The sequence below is a fragment of the Rutidosis leptorrhynchoides genome, chromosome 11, assembly GCF_046630445.1.
Source record: "Rutidosis leptorrhynchoides isolate AG116_Rl617_1_P2 chromosome 11, CSIRO_AGI_Rlap_v1, whole genome shotgun sequence".
In the NCBI taxonomy this organism is placed as follows: Eukaryota; Viridiplantae; Streptophyta; class Magnoliopsida; order Asterales; family Asteraceae; genus Rutidosis; species Rutidosis leptorrhynchoides.
In genome coordinates this window covers 29,784,504-29,797,018 of record NC_092343.1, presented here as the reverse complement: position 1 = coordinate 29,797,018, position 12,515 = coordinate 29,784,504, and positions in this window count along the sequence as shown.

Here is a 12,515-nt window from a genome sequence, read left to right as displayed (position 1 = left end):
TTGACCACCCAAGTTGACCGGCGATTCACGAACGTTAAAACATGAACGTTAAGGCTTGTTACCGGGTGCCTACAGCTTATAGAATACTTTTATACACTTGCGAGTGTACATATATTTATAAACAGAAATCTTTTGGTCTATTAATATATTGAAATGATTGTTATGATAAACATATGAACTCACCAACCTTTTGGTTGACACTTTTAAGCATGTTTATTCTCAGGTACGAATTAAGTCTTCCGCTGTGTATTTGCTTATTTTAAAGATATTACTTGGAGTCGTACAAGGCATATTTAGGTCAGTACCTCGCAATGGGACCAGATGTTGATGACTTCATCCAGGTGGATTAGGACGGGTCGTTTCATGTATTTATACACTTTTGAAAGACTTCAATACACTTATCAAAATACTTCTACTTAACAAAAATGCTTACAATTACATCCTCGTTCAGTTTCATCAACAATTCTACTCGTATGCACCCGTATTCGTACTCGTACAATACACAGCTTTTAGATGTATGTACTATTGGTATATACACTCCAATGATCAGCTCTTAGCAGCCCATGTGAGTTACCTAACACATGTGGGAACCATCATTTGGCAACTAGCATGAAATATCTCATAAAATTACAAAAATATGAGTAATCATTCATGACTTATTTACATGAAAACAAAATTACATATCCTTTATATCTAATCCATACACCAACGACCAAAAACACCTACAAACACTTTCATTCTTCAATTTTCTTCATCTAATTGATCTCTCTCAAGTTCTATCTTCAAGTTCTAAGTGTTCTTCATATATTCTACAAGTTCTAGTTACATAAAATCAAGAATACTTTCAAGTTTGCTAGCTCACTTCCAATCTTGTAAGGTGATCATCCAACCTCAAGAAATCTTTATTTCTTACAGTAGGTTATCATTCTAATACAAGGTAATAATCATATTCAAACTTTGGTTCAATTTCTATAACTATAACAATCTTATTTCAAGTGATGATCTTACTTGAACTTGTTTTCGTGTCATGATTCTGCTTCAAGAACTTCGAGCCATCCAAGGATCAGTTGAAGCTAGATCCATTTTTCTCTTTTCCAGTAGGTTTATCCAAGGAACTTAAGGTAGTAATGATATTCATAACATCATTCGATTCATACATATAAAGCTATCTTATTCGAAGGTTTAAACTTGTAGTCACTAGAACATAGTTTAGTTAATTCTAAACTTGTTCGCAAACAAAAGTTAATCCTTCTAACTTGACTTTTAAAATCAACTAAACACATGTTCTATATCTATATGATATGCTAACTTAATGATTTAAAACCTGGAAACACGAAAAACACCGTAAAACCGGATTTACGCCGTCGTAGTAACACCGCGGGCTGTTTTGGGTTAGTCAATTAAAAACTATGATAAACTTTGATTTAAAAGTTGTTATTCTGAGAAAATGATTTTTATTATGAACATGAAACTATATCCAAAAATTATGGTTAAACTCAAAGTGGAAGTATGTTTTCTAAAATGGTCATCTAGACGTCGTTCTTTAGACTAAAATGACTACCTTTACAAAAACGACTTGTAACTTATTTTTCCGACTATAAACCTATAATTTTTCTGTTTAGATTCATAAAATAGTATATATATATATATATATATATATATATATATATATATATATATATATATATATATATATATATATAATATATGAAACCATAGCAATTTGATTCACTCAAAACGGATTTAAAATGAAGAAGTTATGGGTAAAACAAGATTGGATAATTTTTCTCATTTTAGCTACGTGAAAATTGGTAACAAATCTATTCCAACCATAACTTAATCAACTTGTATTGTATATTATGTAATCTTGAGATACCATAGACACGTATACAATGTTTCGACCTATCATGTCGACACATCTATATATATTTTAGAACAACCATAGACACTCTATATGTGAATGTTGGAGTTAGCTATACAGGGTTGAGGTTGATTCCAAAATATATATAGTTTGAGTTGTGATCAATACTGAGATACGTATACACTGGGTCGTGGATTGATTCAAGATAATATTTATCAATTTATTTCTGTACATCTAACTGTGGACAACTAGTTGTAGGTTACTAACGAGGACAGCTGACTTAATAAACTTAAAACATCAAAATATATTAAAAGTGTTGTAAATATATTTTGAACATACTTTGATATATATGTATATATTGTTATAGGTTCGTGAATCAACCAGTGGCCAAGTCTTACTTCCCGACGAAGTAAAAATCTGTGAAAGTGAGTTATAGTCCCACTTTTAAAATCTAATATTTTTGGAATGAGAATACATGCAGGTTTTATAAATGATTTACAAAATAGACACAAGTACGTGAAACTACATTCTACGTTTGAATTATCGAAATCGAATATGCCCCTTTTTATTAAGTCTGGTAATCTAAGAATTAGGGAACAGACACCCTAATTGACGCGAATCCTAAAGATAGATCTATTGGGCCTAACAAACCCCATCCAAAGTACCGGATGCTTTAGTACTTCGAAATTTATATCATATCCGAAGGGTGTCCCGGAATGATGGGGATATTCTTATATATGCATCTTGTTAATGTCGGTTACTAGGTGTTCACCATATGAATGATTTTTATCTCTATGTATGGGATGTGTATTGAAATATGAAATCTTGTGGTCTATTATTATGATTTTATATATATATAGGTTAAACCTATAACTCACCAACATTTTTGTTGACGTTTTAAGCATGTTTATTCTCAGGTGATTATTAAGAGCTTCCGCTGTCGCATACTTAAGTAAGGACGAGATTTGGAGTCCATGCTTGTATGATATTGTGTAAAAACTGCATTCAAGAAACTTATTTTGTTGTAACATATTTGTATTGTAAACCATTATGTAATTTTTGTGTGTAAACAGGATATTTTAGATTATCATTATTTGATAATCTACGTAAAGCTTTTTAAAACCTTTATCTATGAAATAAAGGTTATGGTTTGTTTTAAAAATGAATGCAGTCTTTGAAAAACATCTCATATAGAGGTCAAAACCTCGCAACGAAATCAATTAATATGGAACGTTTTTAATCAATAAGAACGGGACATTTCGGATGGTGCCGTCGCCAAAGGGAGAAGGAAGAGGGAGGAGAGCAAATTAAATTTAGGTTTTTAATTAAAAGTGGAAGTGATAAAATTAAAATGCCAAAAAAAGAAAATGGGGAGTATTACTCCCTCCCCCCTTGGAATTTCGGCTGAATAGGGGTGTGTGGAGTGGGCCCCACTAGCCCAAGTTGCTAAGTGATTAATTCCTGATGGCCCGAAAGCCCGAACGAGTCCCGAAACGCGAAAACGCAATTACGCGATTAAAAATCCGGAAAGATAATAAACGCGCGACGAAAAATAAATATAAATACCCTATATAATTATATGACCTTAAAATATCATATTTAAAATAATTAGGATTTAAATATCCCAAAAACGCGACCGTTGATTTGAAAACCGAAAAGATTCGCCGGACAGAAATCCGCGACACGTAGAAACGTACGATTTAAAATATGAATACAAATATTCATTTAACACATAATAATTAATATATTATTACAAAAATAATAATATAGGTCATAGAAATGACGTGGCACGAATAACAGTTAACGGTCGTTAAATAATTAACGGTAAAAGATAACGGAAAAAGTAGGGTCGTTACAGTATCACTTCTCGTTGTTTCAACTGGCACATTAACCTTTGTCTTATTATACTGGTTGTGAAATGGGTTGTGAAAACCAGTTTTCTGTGGCCTGGTACATGTTCTTTTGAAGTGTCCTAACTCATTGCAATTGAAACATCTCACTTTTGACATATCAAAGCCTAACTTAGTATCTCTAGTAACACCTAAGCTCTGTTGACCTGTCCTTTTCAGAAATTTCTTCTCTCGTCTAATCACACTACCCATAGCCCAGAGGATATCCATCTTTTCAAGTTCATCCTCGTCAATCTGCTGATAATCTTCTGCTTCTAAATGAGCATTACCAATTTGACCACCAACCATTTCATTATAAGAATTAACTACCAAAGCAACTAAAGCCATATCTTCCTCTACAACTGAAAAGGGCCTAGTTCTTAAATTCTCAGTGTTGAGAACTACAGTTTTTAGCTCCTGTCTAATGGTGGACTGATTTGTACTAATAGGCTTATTTACTTGGGTTTGAAACATCACATTTTGAGCAGGTTGTGATCTATTTACAGCACTATCATTAGTAACAAAAGCTGTTTGTAAGGGAGCATGAACATTACTCAATCCAGAAGTACCAGCTTTGTAAATTATAGGACTCTGCTGACCCTCAAGACGTTTCTTCTTGGTTTCCATATCCAAGTCCTTTACCATCAATTTTGATGTGAATTTATCTAGGGTCAGTGATTCACCAGCAGACGAAGCTCTGTCTTCTATATGTTCAATAAACGCATCCCACTTGTGTGGTAAACCATCTGTTAATTGTTTGATAGCTTTGTGTTCTGTAACTTCTACACCTAAGTTACCCAATTCAGAGACAAGATGACGATAACGAATGATTGTCTCCTCTAACGTTTCATGACTTAGAGCAGCAAACCTTTTCCATTCACTTTTGATTACTTTAGCTTTCTTTTCACGATACGCCTTATTTCCTTCTACACCTATCTTAATAGCATTCCAAAGAGAATAAGATGTTAAGTGCATTTGATATTGATGATAAATATCACCATCTAAACCCTGAGTCAATTGAGCATAACATCTACATTCTAAGGCATATGTTTCTTTTTCAGTCACGCTGTAATCTTCATACTTTTTACTATTACCATCAGTACCTAAAGGCTCTTTATATTCATGTTGTATCAAATCCCACATTCTAGGATCAAGGCCTCTAATGTAATTCATAAACCTAGACCTCCATCTAATGTAATCATTTGTATTATCAAGTCTAGGAGCACGATTGGCACTGCCTGATTCACTATCAGATAGTAAAATGTTTTGAACGCCGGAAGTAATTGCCATTGTCTGATCAGACATCGTTAAAATTAATTAAGGTTGAATCTGATCCAAAGTCGGTCGACTGTGGTTGACAGTCGGTCGATGAACAGTTACAATCGGTCGATTGTCAATGGTTAATCGGTCGAAGTTCTGTTTACATTTAGCCAAATGGTATTACTTTTCTCAATCGGTCGATGTTTCTTCAATTGGTCAGTTTAGAACTAAAGTCGGTCGGTTTAGAGATAAAATCGGTCGGTTTAGAACTAAAGTCGGTCGGTTTTAAGACAATCGGTTGAACTAACGTCAAGCAGTCGAACTAGTGACAATCGGTCGAAATACAAGAAAATCGGTCGATTGACACCTAAGTCGGTCGACTGTAAAAGTTAAACGTAAAAGTATGCAAAATTCAATCCAAGACCAATTTTTGACCCAAAAATATACCAAGAACTCGTTTAAAACAATTTATTCAGCAAGCCAATGCTCTGATACCAATTTGTAGACGCTGGGAGAGGATCTTAGAATCAATCTAACACGATCTAGAGGCGGAATAACACTAGAACGAGCTTAAACGAATATCTATGGGTTTTCGGGTTTGTACAAGTCAAACCAAGATTAGATCTTGATAAACACGAAGCCTAGACTGACATTCTGTGGTATTTGGACATGAAGATTGAGAGAGACCCGACCTGGAACTGTTTGTGTGTGTGAAAATATGCAGAATGATTAACCAAATTAGTGGAGATTAACTTGGCTTAAATACCTCAGTTCCTATGTCGGTCGACTGTGGTTGACAGTCGGTCGACTGACTATGTCAGTCGGCCGACTGTCGAGTAACATTACAGATTACATTTAAACGTTTACAAATATAAAATAACAACTCGACAATCAACGTTTAACAATATTGCAGGTTACAACATGATCAAATAAAACGTTAAAGTTCATGGAAGTAGGGATTACAAAATATGCACTAACAATAACCCTTCTACCAAAACACAAAAATACGTGAATAGTTTCTTCCAATATGTTTACATATTCTGTACTACATGTTTAAAAAGATGTACCTACCTTCTACATTTGTTCTTAACGACTAAAACCTCCATACCCTTCTATCCCTTACTTTTGCTGCAACTTATTCTTTCTTCGAGGGTTTTCCCTCTGTAGGTATTCCATTATGGTTTTAACGATTCACGTTCAGCTCCACCTGTTAGGGTTGATGAACAGTTTTTGGCTTGGAACAATTCTTGACTTTGGGGGTAAAAATTAGGGTTTCGTCTTTCATATGTCTGATTCCTGCGTTGTTGTTTGGCCCTAATCATGAGTTAATCGTAATGAAGAATCTTCCTTATCAATTTATTTTATTTCGTAGATTATCCTGTGTGTTTATATCTAAAATTAACGAGTTGCTTATGTCAATTTCGTCTTCTCCTTTGATTGGTAAAGTTCAGCTTTTCTTAGTTTTTGAAGTTTGTTGCGTTGTACTATATATTCTAATCCGCTTGCCCTACTTTAAAATCCGACATTTTTTTAATAGGTACTGCTTTCCTTGATGATTTGCAAAATAATTATTTAGTAAACAAAGTTTTTTATTTTCATCTACTCTGAACACGAATATCGGTTACCTGAAACCCTAAATCTGAACGTTGGTCTTCAAACATAAATCTAAGGTTTAATGTTGTAGAATTATAAAATTAAGTATGTGTTAGACCATTTTTAATGGTGATGGTGTGATGGGATTATTTGTGGAGTAAGGTGATGATGTGGCAAGTGTGATAGTATGATGGATGTTTTGAGTGTGGTGTGATGATGGTGTGATGATGGTGTGATAGAGTGTGGTGAGTGATGTGTTAAATTATGATTGGAAGTTGTAAGTAAAAAGTGGAGAAAAGAATGAAAATAATATTAAAATATATAAAAATAGCATGCTCACGCCACCTACTTCTACCATGATGAAACGATAACGCCAAAAAAATTTGTTCCATAACGCCGGGTTATGGTGTTATGGTGGCGTGATGGGCAAAAAATCGAGGCTATAACACTGCGTTAAATATGGTCTTGATATTTGCCTTCTGCTTTTTAGATTCGTTTTTTGCAGTGTCTTACATTATTTGATTTTTGGCTACCTTTTTTTATTTAACTTTATTCAGATACTTAAGGCCTTTATTTACTAGGATTTATATATTTTTTGGTCAAATTTGATTGCAATTGTTCTTAACTAGTAAAGATATGGCCCGCGTTGCTGGGCTGATGAAGGAAATACAAAGGAAAAAAACTCTGTTAGAAATACCGTATAAAAAAGTAAAAGCTAAAAAGTATAGCTACTATTTTACCATGGATAATTTTTTCAATAATAAAAGGTTTCGCTATATACAATATTTCAATTGTTTGTTAGTAAAATATGCATATTAATAATTAATTAAAAAAATACATATTTTCAATTAGTTAAATATTTTTATAATAATAAATTTTTACTGTCTATTATATGAGTAATGCTAATTAAAATTAGCCAATCATACCATGAAAAGAAATGAGTGAGCCGCAACAATTGACTACAACATTGTTTTAAGAGGAAAGTTGGACGGCAACGTTTTAGTTAACACACAATTATTTAGGGTATTAAACGACCACTAATGAGATGTACTTTAGCATATACTCGAAAGAAATCGGAACGCGCGTTGCGGCGGTCATATTTGAATATACGTTGTTCGGTACATGTTTGTAGTATCAGACGATATATATGTACAAAATGTCTACGTATGTTTTATACTCATTACAAACGTACATAATGTTGTACATTTGAAAATTTTAAAAACACGATATTTAAAGAAAACACGATATTTCTGAAAATAACGTTTTTTTGCCGATTCATTTTCTTCTTTTTTTCTATCAAAACCAAATACTGATATCATGATGCATTATATTGTTCTCTTTAATTCTACCCAAGGAAAAAAATATACCGAATGGTCCGTGCGTTGCGGTGGAATATTTTAACGTTTTTTATGAAATCAATGTTGAGCAAGAACTAAGAAAAAATTGTGAACAAAAAGAAAAAAAAAAGCAAGAGGACTCAAACCCAAATCTTTTCCCTTAATAACTCATTAATTTATCACTTATTCTAGCCATCCATTTAATATAATTAGTTGGGTTTATTTATTATTATATATATACATATATAATTTATCTAAAGTGTTCCCTTTTAAAAAAATCCGTTTCGAATCTAATTAATTGCGTTTTGTTCATAAAATTATTATGAGTTGAACGGTAATAACGAAGAAACTTATCTCGCGGCCGAAAAAAGATAAATTTCGTTAAAGAATTGGTTGAATTTTATTTAATGATTGTTGTATTAGATTAAAAACTTACATTTCAACCCCTTAAGTTATCCTTCATATCTAACTTGCAACCTTGAACAGTTACATATATTACCCCTAAATAGTAGATGAGTTTACCTAAGGGTGTGTTTGATTGCATCTGAACTGAAGCATTCAGCGCTGATTGCTGAATCGGTAAGCGTTCAGCGCGTTTGATTTACACACCTGAATGACTGGTCGGTGCTGAACGAGAAGATTGGGCCTCTGAACCGTTCACCTTCATGACTCTCTCTAAATCGTTCAGATCTTCACTTTTCCCTCTAATACCCTTCATTTCTCATCTCTTTCTCTTCTCTATTTTACAAGATCATCTTCAACCCAAAACAACAATTTGAACAAATTAATGATCAAAATCGATTGAAACAAGTTTCAGGTGTAGCGATTAACATTTTTGTTGAATAATCCGATTCAAAATATCATCTCAAAATCACTTCTTAATGCTCGAAAATCATTAGATTAACCAGAAACATCACATAAATTGCGAATTTGTTGAAGAACAAATCGGTTGACTTTTTACTCCGATGTTTGACTTCGAAATTCGGATTCGATATTGAGAATTAAGATATGAGATTAATTTTCCCCTAGAATATTGAAAAAAATCCATACCTCTTCTTCTTCATCCCGATTATTTTGATGAGATATTTAATGGGGTAGGTGTAAATGGAAGAAATTGAATGGGGTAGTTGTAAAGTGAGAAAGAAGATAAATTGGGAGAGTGATTCGGGTAGGTGTAGTGTAAACTGATTTCTAGTTCTGTGTGTGATTTTTTGGTAAAATAATACTCCATACTCCATAATATGAGTATAATATGAATAAATATTAATACATAAAAAATAATACAGATTTTATTTTATTTATTTAGCAGAAGGTTAAAATGGTAATTTTCTCTTATTCAAAGGGTTGATTCAGAACTCGTATCAAACACTGATTTTCATTCAGAATCATATTGATTCAGAGCTTCTGAACCATTCAGGCTCTGAATCATTCAGTGCTAAATCATTCAGTTTTATCAAACGCACCCTAAATCTTCCCTGGCCAAAACTACATCTTCCAAAACATAAGACTACATAAAAGTTGGTTGGTGTTAGTATATATGGTAATAAGCTTCAATTACCTATACGCTAATTGTTGTAGGTTAATTTGTTTTCTGTTTAGTGTCGTCGTGGACAGAATGTATGAGTTAAATGTTGTAGCTCCTTAGTGTTGGTATTAGGATTGTAAGCTGCTGTTTATCTTATGACCGGTGGGTTCTTGCATTTTAATTTAGTGGGTTTTTTGTGTAGTTATTTTGATATTTGTGTCCTTTTTGGAGTTGTAGACGTTGGTGACTGTTCTTCGTCTTCTGTTAGCAACTCCTAGCTTTATATTTTTTATTTGTTTTACTTTTGTTATCGTAATAACTAGGTGTATCTTCTGTGTATCGGGATATGGGTGATTGTGCGACTGTTTGTGTAATTGTGTTCATTGGGTTACATTGTTTTGGTATGAAGAGAGGTTGATATCATATTTTTCCGTTTCCCCATAATATCATGTTGCACATACTAATACAGCTACTTATTTATTTTCTCGCAACAAGGTTGATATCGAATTAGCCACTTTATTAGCACACATCGCTACGAATATACTAACTGAAGTAAAACACAACGTATAGGTAAACATTATTGTATACATACAGTTATTTAATATAAATTAGCATATAATTTAAGTGACATACCAAACCATATTATAATGGGACATACATCTGGGTCAAGATGGTTTGGATTGGATTTGACTCAAATATTTATATGGGTAAAAATGAATTGAATCAGCTTCACCCAAAAATTTCTGTAAAACCATTTAAAAACGGATACACCATCTTTTGGGTACAAATTGTTTTACTTCAAAATCTATATGGGTCAAATTGGTCAAAACATAAAAAAAAAAAAAAAAAAAAAAAAAAAAGAAAAAAAAAAAGAAAAAAACATAGTACCCAATAATTCTGTAAAATCATTTAATTGTAACGAGGAAAACAAGTCCGCGCTTTGCTGCGGGGTGGTTTCGATCGGTTAACAGTCGGTGATTTTGATCGTTTAGCAATTGATTAATTACACATTTAAAAGATAACGAAATGAAAAAAGAAGTTATAAATGTCTATTAATGAGAATTTTTTTAAAAAAGTACTCCGTATATTTATATTTTTTTATGTATAATACGTAGTACAGTATAATTTATTGATAAAGTTAGTAAAAATAAAATTTTCCAGCAAAATAAAAACAATATATAAATTGCGGGAAATTTTCATCGAAAGAAAGATGAAAACCCGAGAGATTACATGAATGAGAGAATTGTATATGATTCTCAAATGTTGCCTATGAATACATGTGATAAGGAGAATTAAAGAAGAGCTAAGCATCTCAGTTCATATCCAACTTTTGCAAACCCAAAAGGAAATTGTCTAGTCATTTGAATTACCATAATTGCGTCCCAACAGGTGTAAGAATTGATTCTAATGGAACTCAAATTATCATGTCTTCTTACATTGGGTCCAAGACAATGAGCTTCACCATTCATTGAAAACGAAATCGTCTTTATCCACATATGCTTGAACTGGGCCTTATTGCCCAAATTGCCCATAATGAAAATGGCAGAATAGTCTTGTAAACAAGCATCATGCCAAGATGACAGTTGCCATCTTTTCCATTCCAAATTTGTGGGGATATGATTCCATTGTTAGAAAAGAAAATAAACAAGACAATGATTAAAAGACAAAACATAAACCAAGAAATGGAATCTTACCTTTTAAGGTAATTTGACCTTGGATAAGAAGACATGTACACCACTTCCACTTATAGATGTGTCACAAGATGGCTTAAGAAGATGCATTCAACGGATATATGAATGCTTAAAATGGAGAGACTCTTTTTCTTTTATATGTTTCATAAAAAGCTCCATTCTAGAATTAGAAGCAACTGTTACCTTTGTGGTTGTATAAGTTGTCAAGCTATCTCAATGTATTAGCTAAGCAACTAAGTCACAAAGTAAACCATTAAAGCTTTTGCTCTCTTTTATTTTCCGGTTCATCATTCTAGATCTAAATATTCATTCCAATATTCATATTCAATCAATATCAATAAAATCAAGTATTTCCGCATATCAATTGTTAACATCCATACTTAATGCAAGATGATCATTTGTAAATTAAATTTGTAGAGATATGATTCCATACTTAATGCAAAATGATCATTTGTAGATTCTAAATTAAAGATTGAAACGGACATCCATAACCTCTTGCTTTCGATTTCTTAGTTGGCAACTCCTCGGTCGCCATTTTTTCCATCAAAATGTCAAACTTTTGAAGTTCTTCCTTATAAGTGAGTTTAGTTTTCGTACCCGCCATTGTTTTCATGTTATTTTCTGAAGTACTGACATGAAACGAACCTTGAACATCACTTGTTTTGATCTCACTGACCGTGTCAAACGCAGGCGATTTGAGCAATGAATTTTCAGGCTTTTCTTGATCACTTAATGCTGAAACTATTTTCAAAGTGGATTTAGACACATTGGCATTATTGTTGGCGAGTTTCACTTTATCACCTCTTTTACGAATAGCCTCGCATTCATCTCCACATTCTTTATCGTTGCATTGATTCTTATTATGAACGCTAGTAGGTTCTGAATTTGTGTTGACTAACTTTTGAGGTTTTGATGAAAGGGCCTTTTTTGATTGACTGAGTTTTTACTGTTTAGGGGACAAGCAAGGAAATTCATTTTTCTTGTAGGCAAAAGGAACATTGTTGGAAGGTGATAAATTTGCAGACCCCTGGTCCATTTCTATATAAAGTTAAGTGGAAGTTTATGTGGGAAGACATCAACAGTCAACAATATTTTAATATTCAAAACCTTTGTGTCTACTGTCTAGTCTTATCGTATGTCAGGCCAACTCATAACGTTAACGAGTACCTCTAATTTTTTTTTTTTTTTTTTTTTTTTTGCTACAAACGAAGGATGTATTAATAAGCATTTTCACGAAATAGTGAAAACGAGATATGAAGAGGCCCGCGCATTGCTGCTGGTGTGTTCGTGACACTATGATTTTATAGTCGTTTAGCTGTGAGTTATAGATTAATAATATTCGATAGCATTAATATAAGA